At 43.1% G+C, this 11,622-nt stretch overlaps 17 non-coding genes across 17 annotated transcripts; all 17 read left to right on the forward strand.

Moving 5' to 3' along the window:
• The first annotated feature begins 306 nt into the window (after window positions 1-306).
• Window positions 307-470, forward strand: LOC133964013 (U1 spliceosomal RNA). Its single transcript, XR_009923488.1, has one exon. It is a non-coding gene; the product is annotated as a U1 spliceosomal RNA (small nuclear RNA).
• A 527-nt stretch (window positions 471-997) lies between these two features.
• Window positions 998-1,161, forward strand: LOC133963963 (U1 spliceosomal RNA). Its single transcript, XR_009923440.1, has one exon. It is a non-coding gene; the product is annotated as a U1 spliceosomal RNA (small nuclear RNA).
• Window positions 1,162-1,685: 524 nt separating this feature from the next.
• On the forward strand, window positions 1,686-1,849 carry LOC133963899 (U1 spliceosomal RNA). The gene has a single exon (XR_009923378.1). It is a non-coding gene; the product is annotated as a U1 spliceosomal RNA (small nuclear RNA).
• A 526-nt stretch (window positions 1,850-2,375) lies between these two features.
• LOC133963916 (U1 spliceosomal RNA) lies at window positions 2,376-2,539 on the forward strand. Its single transcript, XR_009923394.1, has one exon. It is a non-coding gene; the product is annotated as a U1 spliceosomal RNA (small nuclear RNA).
• A 525-nt stretch (window positions 2,540-3,064) lies between these two features.
• Window positions 3,065-3,228, forward strand: LOC133963588 (U1 spliceosomal RNA). The gene has a single exon (XR_009923082.1). It is a non-coding gene; the product is annotated as a U1 spliceosomal RNA (small nuclear RNA).
• Window positions 3,229-3,754: 526 nt separating this feature from the next.
• Window positions 3,755-3,918, forward strand: LOC133963913 (U1 spliceosomal RNA). Its single transcript, XR_009923391.1, has one exon. It is a non-coding gene; the product is annotated as a U1 spliceosomal RNA (small nuclear RNA).
• A 525-nt stretch (window positions 3,919-4,443) lies between these two features.
• Window positions 4,444-4,607, forward strand: LOC133963600 (U1 spliceosomal RNA). Its single transcript, XR_009923093.1, has one exon. It is a non-coding gene; the product is annotated as a U1 spliceosomal RNA (small nuclear RNA).
• A 525-nt stretch (window positions 4,608-5,132) lies between these two features.
• Window positions 5,133-5,296, forward strand: LOC133963910 (U1 spliceosomal RNA). Its single transcript, XR_009923388.1, has one exon. It is a non-coding gene; the product is annotated as a U1 spliceosomal RNA (small nuclear RNA).
• Window positions 5,297-5,821: 525 nt separating this feature from the next.
• Window positions 5,822-5,985, forward strand: LOC133963967 (U1 spliceosomal RNA). The gene has a single exon (XR_009923444.1). It is a non-coding gene; the product is annotated as a U1 spliceosomal RNA (small nuclear RNA).
• Window positions 5,986-6,511: 526 nt separating this feature from the next.
• LOC133963946 (U1 spliceosomal RNA) lies at window positions 6,512-6,675 on the forward strand. Its single transcript, XR_009923424.1, has one exon. It is a non-coding gene; the product is annotated as a U1 spliceosomal RNA (small nuclear RNA).
• A 525-nt stretch (window positions 6,676-7,200) lies between these two features.
• On the forward strand, window positions 7,201-7,364 carry LOC133963321 (U1 spliceosomal RNA). Its single transcript, XR_009922825.1, has one exon. It is a non-coding gene; the product is annotated as a U1 spliceosomal RNA (small nuclear RNA).
• Window positions 7,365-7,889: 525 nt separating this feature from the next.
• On the forward strand, window positions 7,890-8,053 carry LOC133963999 (U1 spliceosomal RNA). Its single transcript, XR_009923474.1, has one exon. It is a non-coding gene; the product is annotated as a U1 spliceosomal RNA (small nuclear RNA).
• Window positions 8,054-8,579: 526 nt separating this feature from the next.
• LOC133963955 (U1 spliceosomal RNA) lies at window positions 8,580-8,743 on the forward strand. Its single transcript, XR_009923433.1, has one exon. It is a non-coding gene; the product is annotated as a U1 spliceosomal RNA (small nuclear RNA).
• Window positions 8,744-9,269: 526 nt separating this feature from the next.
• Window positions 9,270-9,433, forward strand: LOC133964014 (U1 spliceosomal RNA). The gene has a single exon (XR_009923489.1). It is a non-coding gene; the product is annotated as a U1 spliceosomal RNA (small nuclear RNA).
• Window positions 9,434-9,960: 527 nt separating this feature from the next.
• On the forward strand, window positions 9,961-10,124 carry LOC133963964 (U1 spliceosomal RNA). Its single transcript, XR_009923441.1, has one exon. It is a non-coding gene; the product is annotated as a U1 spliceosomal RNA (small nuclear RNA).
• Window positions 10,125-10,648: 524 nt separating this feature from the next.
• On the forward strand, window positions 10,649-10,812 carry LOC133963927 (U1 spliceosomal RNA). The gene has a single exon (XR_009923405.1). It is a non-coding gene; the product is annotated as a U1 spliceosomal RNA (small nuclear RNA).
• Window positions 10,813-11,337: 525 nt separating this feature from the next.
• On the forward strand, window positions 11,338-11,499 carry LOC133964003 (U1 spliceosomal RNA). The gene has a single exon (XR_009923478.1). It is a non-coding gene; the product is annotated as a U1 spliceosomal RNA (small nuclear RNA).
• The last annotated feature ends 123 nt before the right edge of the window (window positions 11,500-11,622 follow it).

The following is an 11,622-nucleotide window of genomic DNA, read 5'->3' on the forward strand; positions in this document are numbered from 1 at the left end:
CCGAATTTAGAGCAGTTTGTGTTGTCTTTTGTGGTGATTTATCAGAGACGGCCAGGGCTTACCTTGCTGCTTTTCATCTAGGTTTTCTCTGTTTTGCAGAGGAAATAAAAGGGCTTGAGACAAGGAAATTGATAAACTAATTAGATGTCATTTCATAGAAGTGTTTGCTTCACTCCAACAAGTCCTTCACCAAACGGGGATGATGTGATACTGAAGGCCTTTGGGTCTGTGAATATGCATGGCAGGCACCGTGAGCCTAACAACTGGGTCTAAGATACAAGAGCCTGTCTCCAATGCATCCAACTCATACTTACCTGGCAGGGGAGATACCATTATCATGAAGGTGGTTCACCCAGGGCGAGGCTCAGCCATTGCACTTCGGTTGTGCTGACCTGTGCGAATTCCCCAAATGTGGGAATCTCGACTGCATAATATGTGGTAGTGGGGGACTGCGTCCGCGCTCTCCCCTTATCAATATGTTCAATTGCAATAAGAGCCCCACACTGGGCTTATTTTATAGACTTTGATGTAAATATTATGTGCTCCAGACACAATGCATCTATAATGCCACTGATTGTGGTTCAAGTTTAATTTTTACAGCAAATAAACGGGTTCACTCCTGTTCCAAGTTTGCTGTTTTGATAAGTAATGTTTGCTAGAAATTCTTGTACTGCCTGTATGCTGATTTTTCCGAATTTAGAGCAGTTTGTGTTGTCTTTTGTGGTGATTTATCAGAGACGGCCAGGGCTTACCTTGCTGCTTTTCATCTAGGTTTTCTCTGTTTTGCAGAGGAAATAAAAGGAGTGGAGACAAGGAAATCGATAAACTAATTAGATGTCATTTCATAGAAGTGTTTGCTTCACTCCAACAAGTCCTTCACCAAAAGGGGATGATGTGATACTGAAGGCCTTTGGATTCTGTGAATATGCATGGCAGGCACCGTGAGCCTAACAACTGGGTCTAAGATACAAGAGCCTGTCTCCAATGCATCCAACTCATACTTACCTGGCAGGGGAGATACCATGATCATGAAGGTGGTTCACCAAGGGCGAGGCTCAGCCATTGCACTTCGGTTGTGCTGACCTGTGCGAATTCCCCAAATGTGGGAATCTCGACTGCATAATTTGTGGTAGTGGGGGACTGCGTCCGCGCTATCCCCTGATCATTATGTTCAATTGCAATAAGAGTCCCACACTGGGCCTATTTTATAGACTTTGATGTAGATATTTTGTGCTCCAGACACAATGCATCTATAATGCCACTAATTGTGGTAGAAATATAATTTTACAGCAAATAAACGGGTTCACTCCTGTTCCAAGTTTGCTCTTTTGATAAGTAATGTTTGCTAGAAATTCTTGTACTGCCTGTATGCTGATTATTCCGAATTTAGAGCAGTTTGTGTTGTCTTTTGTGGTGATTTATCAGAGACGGCCAGGGCTTACCTTGCTGCTTTTCATCTAGGTTTTCTCTGTTTTGCAGAGGAAATAAAAGGGCTTGAGACAAGGAAATTGATAAACTAATTAGATGTCATTTCAAAGAAGTGTTTGCTTCACTCCAACAAGTCCTTCACAAAAGGGGATGATGTGATACTGAAGGCCTTTGGATCTGTGAATATGCATGGCAGGCACCGTGAGCCTAACAACTGGGTCTAAGATACAAGAGCCTGTCTCCAATGCATCCAACTCATACTTACCTGGCAGGGGAGATACCATGATCATGAAGGTGGTTCACCCAGGGCGAGGCTCAGCCATTGCACTTCGGTTGTGCTGACCCGTGCGAATTCCCCAAATGTGGGAATCTCGACTGCATAATTTGTGGTAGTGGGGGACTGCGTCCGCGCTCTCCCCTGATCATTATGTTCAATTGCAATAAGAGCCCCACACTGGGCCTATTTTATAGACTTTGATGTAGATATTTTGTGCTTCTGACACAACGCAATCTATAATGCCACTAATTGTGGTAGAAATATAATTTTAAAGCAAATAGACTGGTTCACTCCTTTTCCAAGTTTACGGTTTTGATAAGTAATGTTTGCTAAAAAGTCTTGTACTGCCTGTATGCTTATTTTTCCGAATTTAGAGCAGTTTGTGTTGTCTTTTGTGGTGATTTATCAGAGACGGCCAGGGCTTACCTTGCTGCTTTTCATCTAGGTTTTCTCTGTTTTGCAGAGGAAATAAAAGGGCTGGAGACAAGGAAATTGATAAACTAATTAGATGTCATTTCATAGAAGTGTTTGCTACACTCCAACAAGTCCTTCACCAAACGGGGATGATGTGATACTGAAGGCCTTTGGATCTGTGAATATGCATGGCAGGCACCGTGAGCCTAACAACTGGGTCTAAGATACAAGAGCCTGTCTCCAATGCATCCAACTCATACTTACCTGGCAGGGGAGATACCATGATCATGAAGGTGGTTCACCCAGGGCGAGGCTCAGCCATTGCACTTCGGTTGTGCTGACCCGTGCGAATTCCCCAAATGTGGGAATCTCGACTGCATAATTTGTGGTAGTGGGGGACTGCGTCCGCGCTCTCCCCTGATCATTATGTTCAATGCAATAAGAGCCCCACACTGCGCCTATTTTATAGACTTTGATGTAGATATTTTGTGCTTCTGACCCAATGCAATCTATAGTGCCACTAATTGTGGTAGAAATATAATTTTAATGCAAATAGACTGGTTCACTCCTGTTCCAAGTAAACTGTTTTGATAAGTAATGTTTGCTAGAAATTCTTGTACTGCCTGTATGCTGATTTTTCCGAATTTAGAGCAGTTTGTGTTGTCTTTTGTGGTGATTTATCAGAGACGGCCAGGGCTTACCTTGCTGCTTTTCATCTAGGTTTTCTCTGTTTTGCAGAGGAAATAAAAGGGCTGGAGACAAGGAAATCGATAAACTAATTAGATGTCATTTCATAGAAGTGTTTGCTTCACTCCAACAAGTCCTTCACCAAAAAGGGATGATGTGATACTGAAGGCCTTTGGATCTGTGAATATGCATGGCAGGCACCGTGAGCCTAACAACTGGGTCTAAGATACAAGAGCCTGTCTCCAATGCATCCAACTCATACTTACCTGGCAGGGGAGATACCATGATCATGAAGGTGGTTCACCCAGGGCGAGGCTCAGCCATTGCACTTCGGTTGTGCTGACCTGTGCGAATTCCCCAAATGTGGGAATCTCGACTGCATAATTTGTGGTAGTGGGGGACTGCGTCCGCGCTCTCCCCTGATCATTATGTTCAATTGCAATAAGAGTCCCACACTGGGCCTAGTTTATAGACTTTGATGTAGATATTTTGTGCTCCAGACACAATGCATCTATAATGCCACTGATTGTGGTTCAAGTATAATTTTTACAGCAAATAAACGGGTTCACTCCTGTTCCAAGTTTGCTGTTTTGATAAGTAATGTTTGCTAGAAATTCTTGTACTGCCTGTATGCTGATTTTTCCGAATTTAGAGCAGTTTGTGTTGTCTTTTGTGTTGATTTATCAGAGACGGCCAGGGCTTACCTTGCTGCTTTTCATCTAGGTTTTCTCTGTTTTGCAGAGGAAATAAAAGGGCTGGAGACAAGGAAATTGATAAACTAATTAGATGTCATTTCATAGAAGTGTTTGCTTCACTCCAACAAGTCCTTCACCAAACGGGGATGATGTGATACTGAAGGCCTTTGGATCTGTGAATATGCATGGCAGGCACCGTGAGCCTAACAACTGGGTCTAAGATACAAGAGCCTGTCTCCAATGCATCCAACTCATACTTACCTGGCAGGGGAGATACCATGATCATGAAGGTGGTTCACCCAGGGCGAGGCTCAGCCATTGCACTTCGGTTGTGCTGACCTGTGCGAATTCCCCAAATGTGGGAATCTCGACTGCATAATTTGTGGTAGTGGGGGACTGCGTCCGCGCTCTCCCCAGATCATTATGTTCTATGCAATAAGAGCCCCACACTGGGCCTAATTTATCGACTTTGATGTAGATATTTTGTGCTTCTGTCACAATGCAATTTTTAATGCCACTAATTGTTGTAGAAATATAATTTTAAAGCAAATAGACTAATTCACTCCTGTTCCAAGTTTACTGTTTTAATAAGTAATGTTTGCTAGAAATTCTTGTACTGCCTGTATGCTGATTTTTCCGAATTTAGAGCAGTTTGTGTTGTCTTTTGTGGTGATTCATCAGAGACGGCCAGGGCTTACCTTGTTGCTTTTCATCTAGGTTTTCTCTGTTTTGCAGAGGAAATAAAAGGGCTGGAGACAAGGAAATTGATAAACTAATTAGATGTCATTTCATAGAAGTGTTTGCTTCACTCCAACAAGTCCTTCACCAAACGGGGATGATGTGATACTGAAGGCCTTTGGATCTGTGAATATGCATGGCAGGCACCGTGAGCCTAACAACTGGGTCTAAGATACAAGAGCCTGTCTCCAATGCATCCAACTCATACTTACCTGGCAGGGGAGATACCATGATCATGAAGGTGGTTCACCCAGGGCGAGGCTCAGCCATTGCACTTCGGTTGTGCTGACCTGTGCGAATTCCCCAAATGTGGGAATCTCGACTGCATAATTTGTGGTAGTGGGGGACTGCGTCCGCGCTCTCCCCTGATCATTATGTTCAATTGCAATAAGAGTCCCACACTGGGCCTAGTTTATAGACTTTGATGTAGATATTTTGTGCTCCAGACACAATGCATCTATAATGCCACTAATTGTGGTAGAAATATAATTTTACAGCAAATAAACGGGTTCACTCCTGTTCCAAGTTTGCTGTTTTGATAAGTAATGTTTGCTAGAAATTCTTGTACTGCCTGTATACTGATTATTCCGAATTTAGAGCAGTTTGTGTTGTCTTTTGTGGTGATTTATCAGAGACGGCCAGGGCTTACCTTGCTGCTTTTCATCTAGGTTTTCTCTGTTTTGCAGAGGAAATAAAAGGGCTTGAGACAAGGAAATTGATAAACTAATTAGATGTCATTTCATAGAAGTGTTTGCTTCACTCCAACAAGTCCTTCACCAAAAGGGGATGATGTGATACTGAAGGCCTTTGGATCTGTGAATATGCATAGCAGGCACCGTGAGCCTAACAACTGGGTCTAAGATACAAGAGCCTGTCTCCAATGCATCCAACTCATACTTACCTGGCAGGGGAGATACCATGATCATGAAGGTGGTTCACCCAGGGCGAGGCTCAGCCATTGCACTTCGGTTGTTCTGACCCGTGCGAATTCCCCAAATGTGGGAATCTCGACTGCATAATTTGTGGTAGTGGGGGACTGCGTACGCGCTCTCCCCTGATCATTATGTTCAATTGCAATAAGAGCCCCACACTGGGCCTATTTTATAGACTTTGATGTAGATATTTTGTGCTTCTGACACAACGCAATCTATAATGCCACTAATTGTGGTAGAAATATAATTTTAAAGCAAATAGACTGGTTCACTCCTTTTCCAAGTTTACGGTTTTGATAAGTAATGTTTGCTAGAAATTCTTGTACTGCCTGTATGCTGATTTTCCGAATTTAGAGCAGTTTGTGTTGTCTTTTGTGGTGATTTATCAGAGACGGCCAGGGCTTACCTTGCTGCTTTTCATCTAGGTTTTCTCTGTTTTGCAGAGGAAATAAAAGGGCTGGAGACAAGGAAATTGATAAACTAATTAGATGTCATTTCATAGAAGTGTTTGCTTCACTCCAACAAGTCCTTCACCAAACGGGGATGATGTGATACTGAAGGCCTTTGGATCTGTGAATATGCATGGCAGGCACCGTGAGCCTAACAACTGGGTCTAAGATACAAGAGCCTGTCTCCAATGCATCCAACTCATACTTACCTGGCAGGGGAGATACCATGATCATGAAGGTGGTTCACCCAGGGCGAGGCTCAGCCATTGCACTTCGGTTGTGCTGACCTGTGCGAATTCCCCAAATGTGGGAATCTCGACTGCATAATTCGTGGTAGTGGGGGACTGCGTCCGCGCTCTCCCCTGATCATTATGTTCAATTGCAATAAGAGCCCCACACTGGGCCTATTTTATATACTTTGATGTAGATATTTTGTGCTTCTGACACAACGCAATCTATAATGCCACTAATTGTGGTAGAAATATAATTTTAAAGCAAATAGACTGGTTCACTCCTTTTCCAAGTTTACGGTTTTGATAAGTAATGTTTGCTAGAAATTCTTGTACTGCCTGTATGCTGATTTTTCCGAATTTAGAGCAGTTTGTGTTGTCTTTTGTGGTGATTTATCAGAGACGGCCAGGGCTTACCTTGCTGCTTTTCATCTAGGTTTTCTCTGTTTTGCAGAGGAAATAAAAGGGCTGGAGACAAGGAAATTGATAAACTAATTAGATGTCATTTCATGGAAGTGTTTGCTTCACTCCAACAAGTCCTTCACCAAAAGGGGATGATGTGATACTGAAGGCCTTTGGATCTGTGAATATGCATGGCAGGCACCGTGAGCCTAACAACTGGGTCTAAGATATAAGAGCCTGTCTCCAATGCATCCAACTCATACTTACCTGGCAGGGGAGATACCATGATCATGAAGGTGGTTCACCCAGGGCGAGGCTCAGCCATTGCACTTCGGTTGTGCTGACCCGTGCGAATTCCCCAAATGTGGGAATCTCGACTGCATAATTTGTGGTAGTGGGGGACTGAGTCCGCGCTCTCCCCTGATCATTATGTTCAATGCAATAAGAGCCCCACACTGCGCCTATTTTATAGACTTTGATGTAGATATTTTGTGCTTCTGACCCAATGCAATCTATAATGCCACTAATTGTGGTAGAAATATAATTTTAATGCAAATAGACTGGTTCACTCCTGTTCCAAGTAAACTGTTTTGATAAGTAATGTTTGCTAGAAATTCTTGTACTGCCTGTATGCTGATTTTTCCGAATTTAGAGCAGTTTGTGTTGTCTTTTGTGGTGATTTATCAGAGACGGCCAGGGCTTACCTTGTTGCTTTTCATCTAGGTTTTCTCTGTTTTGCAGAGGAAATAAAAGGGCTGGAGACAAGGAAATTCATAAACTAATTAGATGTCATTTCATAGAAGTGTTTGCTTCACTCCAACAAGTCCTTCACCAAACGGGGATGATGTGATACTGAAGGCCTTTGGATCTGTGAATATGCATGGCAGGCACCGTGAGCCTAACAACTGGGTCTAAGATACAAGAGCCTGTCTCCAATGCATCCAACTCATACTTACCTGGCAGGGGAGATACCATGATCATGAAGGTGGTTCACCCAGGGCGAGGCTCAGCCATTGCACTTCGGTTGTGCTGACCTGTGCGAATTTCCCAAATGTGGGAATCTCGACTGCATAATTTGTGGTAGTGGGGGACTGCGTCCGCGCTCTCCCCTTATCATTATGTTCAATTGCAATAAGAGCCCCACACTGGGCTTATTTTATAGACTTTGATGTAAATATTTTGTGCTCCAGACACAATGCATCTATAATGCCACTGATTGTGGTTCAAGTATAATTTTACAGCAAATAAACGGGTTCACTCCTGTTCCAAGTTTGCTGTTTTGATAAGTAATGTTTGCTAGAAATTCTTGTACTGCCTGTATGCTGATTTTTCCGAATTTAGAGCAGTTTGTGTTGTCTTTTGTGGTGATTTATCAGAGACGGCCAGGGCTTACCTTGCTGCTTTTCATCTAGGTTTTCTCTGTTTTGCAGAGGAAATAAAAGGGCTGGAGACAAGGAAATTGGTAAACTAATTAGATGTCATTTCATGGATGTGTTTGCTTCACTCCAACAAGTTCTTCACCAAAAGGGGATGATGTGATACTGAAGGCCTTTGGATCTGTGAATATGCATGGCAGGCACCGTGAGCCTAACAACTGGGTCTAAGATACAAGAGCCTGTCTCCAATGCATCCAACTCATACTTACCTGACAGGGGAGATACCATGATCATGAAGGTGGTTCACCCAGGGCGAGGCTCAGCCATTGCACTTCGGTTGTGCTGACCTGTGCGAATTCCCCAAATGTGGGAATCTCGACTGCATAATTTGTGGTAGTGGGGGACTGCGTCCGCGCTCTCCCCTGATCATTATGTTCAATTGCAATAAGAGCCACACACTGGGCCTATTTTATAGACTTTGATGTAGATATTTTGTGCTTCTGACACAACGCAATCTATAATGCCACTAATTGTGGTAGAAATATAATTTTAAAGCAAATAGACTGGTTCACTCCTTTTCCAAGTTTACGGTTTTGATAAGTAATGTTTGCTAGAAATTCTTGTACTGCCTGTATGCTGATTTTTCCGAATTTAGAGCAGTTTGTGTTGTCTTTTGTGGTGATTTATCAGAGACGGCCAGGGCTTACCTTGCTGCTTTTCATCTAGGTTTTCTCTGTTTTGCAGAGGAAATAAAAGGGCTGGAGACAAGGAAATTGATAAACTAATTAGATGTCATTTCATAGAAGTGTTTGCTTCACTCCAACAAGTCCTTCACCAAACGGGGATGATGTGATACTGAAGGCCTTTGGATCTGTGAATATGCATGGCAGGAACCGTGAGCCTAACAACTGGGTCTAAGATACAAGAGCCTGTCTCCAATGCATCCAACTCATACTTACCTGGCAGGGGAGATACCATGATCATGAAGGTGGTTCACCCAGGGCGAGGCTCAGCCATTGCACTAAGGTTGTGCTGATCTGTGCGAATTCCCCAAATGTGGGAATCTCGACTGCATAATTTGTGGTAGTGGGGGACTGCGTCCGCGCTCTCCCCTGATCATTATGTTCAATTACAATAAGAGCCCCACACTGGGCCTATTTTATATACTTTGATGTAGATATTTTGTGCTTCTGACACAACGCAATCTATAATGCCACTAATTGTGGTAGAAATATAATTTTAAAGCAAATAGACTGGTTCACTCCTTTTCCAAGTTTGCTGTTTTGATAAGTAATGTTTGCTAGAAATTCTTGTACTGCCTGTATGCTGATTTTTCCGAATTTAGAGCAGTTTGTGTTGTCTTTTGTGGTGATTTATCAGAGACGGCCAGGGCTTACCTTGCTGCTTTTCATCTAGGTTTTCTCTGTTTTGCAGAGGAAATAAAAGGGCTTGAGACAAGGAAATTGATAAACTAATTAGATGTCATTTCATAGAAGTGTTTGCTTCACTCCAACAAGTCCTTCACCAAACGGGGATGATGTGATACTGAAGGCCTTTGGGTCTGTGAATATGCATGGCAGGCACCGTGAGCCTAACAACTGGGTCTAAGATACAAGAGCCTGTCTCCAATGCATCCAACTCATACTTACCTGGCAGGGGAGATACCATTATCATGAAGGTGGTTCACCCAGGGCGAGGCTCAGCCATTGCACTTCGGTTGTGCTGACCTGTGCGAATTCCCCAAATGTGGGAATCTCGACTGCATAATATGTGGTAGTGGGGGACTGCGTCCGCGCTCTCCCCTTATCAATATGTTCAATTGCAATAAGAGCCCCACACTGGGCTTATTTTATAGACTTTGATGTAAATATTATGTGCTCCAGACACAATGCATCTATAATGCCACTGATTGTGGTTCAAGTTTAATTTTTACAGCAAATAAACGGGTTCACTCCTGTTCCAAGTTTGCTGTTTTGATAAGTAATGTTTGCTAGAAATTCTTGTACTGCCTGTATGCTGATTTTTCCGAATTTAGAGCAGTTTGTGTTGTCTTTTGTGGTGATTTATCAGAGACGGCCAGGGCTTACCTTGCTGCTTTTCATCTAGGTTTTCTCTGTTTTGCAGAGGAAATAAAAGGAGTGGAGACAAGGAAATCGATAAACTAATTAGATGTCATTTCATAGAAGTGTTTGCTTCACTCCAACAAGTCCTTCACCAAAAGGGGATGATGTGATACTGAAGGCCTTTGGATTCTGTGAATATGCATGGCAGGCACCGTGAGCCTAACAACTGGGTCTAAGATACAAGAGCCTGTCTCCAATGCATCCAACTCATACTTACCTGGCAGGGGAGATACCATGATCATGAAGGTGGTTCACCAAGGGCGAGGCTCAGCCATTGCACTTCGGTTGTGCTGACCTGTGCGAATTCCCCAAATGTGGGAATCTCGACTGCATAATTTGTGGTAGTGGGGGACTGCGTCCGCGCTATCCCCTGATCATTATGTTCAATTGCAATAAGAGTCCCACACTGGGCCTATTTTATAGACTTTGATGTAGATATTTTGTGCTCCAGACACAATGCATCTATAATGCCACTAATTGTGGTAGAAATATAATTTTACAGCAAATAAACGGGTTCACTCCTGTTCCAAGTTTGCTCTTTTGATAAGTAATGTTTGCTAGAAATTCTTGTACTGCCTGTATGCTGATTATTCCGAATTTAGAGCAGTTTGTGTTGTCTTTTGTGGTGATTTATCAGAGACGGCCAGGGCTTACCTTGCTGCTTTTCATCTAGGTTTTCTCTGTTTTGCAGAGGAAATAAAAGGGCTTGAGACAAGGAAATTGATAAACTAATTAGATGTCATTTCAAAGAAGTGTTTGCTTCACTCCAACAAGTCCTTCACAAAAGGGGATGATGTGATACTGAAGGCCTTTGGATCTGTGAATATGCATGGCAGGCACCGTGAGCCTAACAACTGGGTCTAAGATACAAGAGCCTGTCTCCAATGCATCCAACTCATACTTACCTGGCAGGGGAGATACCATGATCATGAAGGTGGTTCACCCAGGGCGAGGCTCAGCCATTGCACTTCGGTTGTGCTGACCCGTGCGAATTCCCCAAATGTGGGAATCTCGACTGCATAATTTGTGGTAGTGGGGGACTGCGTCCGCGCTCTCCCCTGATCATTATGTTCAATTGCAATAAGAGCCCCACACTGGGCCTAATTTATCGACTTTGATGTAGATATTTTGTGCTTCTGTCACAATGCAATTTTTAATGCCACTAATTGTTGTAGAAATATAATTTTAAAGCAAATAGACTGGTTCACTCCTGTTCCAAGTTTACTGTTTTGATAAGTAATGTTTGCTAGAAATTCTTGTACTGCCTGTATGCTGATTTTCCGAATTTAGTGCAGTTTGTGTTGTCTTTTGTGGTGATTCATCAGAGACTGCCAGGGCTTACCTTGTTGCTTTTCATCTAGGTTTTCTCTGTTTTGCAGAGGAAATAAAAGGGCTGGAGACAAGGAAATTGATAAACTAATTAGATGTCATTTCATAGAAGTGTTTGCTTCACTCCAACAAGTCCTTCACCAAACGGGGATGATGTGATACTGAAGGCCTTTGGATCTGTGAATATGCATGGCAGGCACCGTGAGCCTAACAACTGGGTCTAAGATACAAGAGCCTGTCTCCAATGCATCCAACTCATACTTACCTGGCAGGGGAGATACCATGATCATGAAGGTGGTTCACCCAGGGCGAGGCTCAGCCATTGCACTTCGGTTGTGCTGACCTGTGCGAATCCCAAATGTGGGAATCTCGACTGCATAATTTGTGGTAGTGGGGGACTGCGTCCGCGCTCTCCCCTTATCATTATGTTCAATTGCAATAAGAGCCCCACACTGGGCTTATTTTATAGACTTTGATGTAGATATTTTGTGCTCTAGACACAATGCATCTATAATGCCACTGATTGTGGTTCAAGTATAATT

The sequence above is a fragment of the Platichthys flesus genome, chromosome 10 (assembly GCF_949316205.1).
Source record: "Platichthys flesus chromosome 10, fPlaFle2.1, whole genome shotgun sequence".
NCBI lineage: Eukaryota > Metazoa > Chordata > Actinopteri > Pleuronectiformes > Pleuronectidae > Platichthys > Platichthys flesus.